This window comes from Schistocerca serialis, unplaced genomic scaffold, assembly GCF_023864345.2.
Source record: "Schistocerca serialis cubense isolate TAMUIC-IGC-003099 unplaced genomic scaffold, iqSchSeri2.2 HiC_scaffold_1052, whole genome shotgun sequence".
Lineage (NCBI taxonomy): Eukaryota > Metazoa > Arthropoda > Insecta > Orthoptera > Acrididae > Schistocerca > Schistocerca serialis.
The window spans coordinates 31,915-32,500 of NW_026047242.1; positions in this window are offsets into that span (position 1 = coordinate 31,915).

A 586-nucleotide genomic window follows, 5' to 3' on the forward strand; every position below is an offset into this window, starting at 1 on the left:
ATTAAAGTTGTTGCGGTTAAAAAGCTCGTAGTTGGATTTGTGTCCCACGCTGTTGGTTCACCGCCCGTCGGTGTTTAACTGGCATGTATCGTGGGACGTCCTGCCGGTGGGGCGAGCTGAAGGCGTGCGACGCGCCTCGTGCGTGCTCGTGCGTCCCGAGGCGGACCCCGTTGCAATCCTACCAGGGTGCTCTTGAGTGAGTGTCTCGGTGGGCCGGCACGTTTACTTTGAACAAATTAGAGTGCTTAAAGCAGGCAAGCCCGCCTGAATACTGTGTGCATGGAATAATGGAATAGGACCTCGGTTCTATTTTGTTGGTTTTCGGAACCCGAGGTAATGATTAATAGGGACAGGCGGGGGCATTCGTATTGCGACGTTAGAGGTGAAATTCTTGGATCGTCGCAAGACGAACAGAAGCGAAAGCATTTGCCAAGTATGTTTTCATTAATCAAGAACGAAAGTTAGAGGTTCGAAGGCGATCAGATACCGCCCTAGTTCTAACCATAAACGATGCCAGCCAGCGATCCGCCGCAGTTCCTCCGATGACTCGGCGGGCAGCCTCCGGGAAACCAAAGCTTTTGGGTTC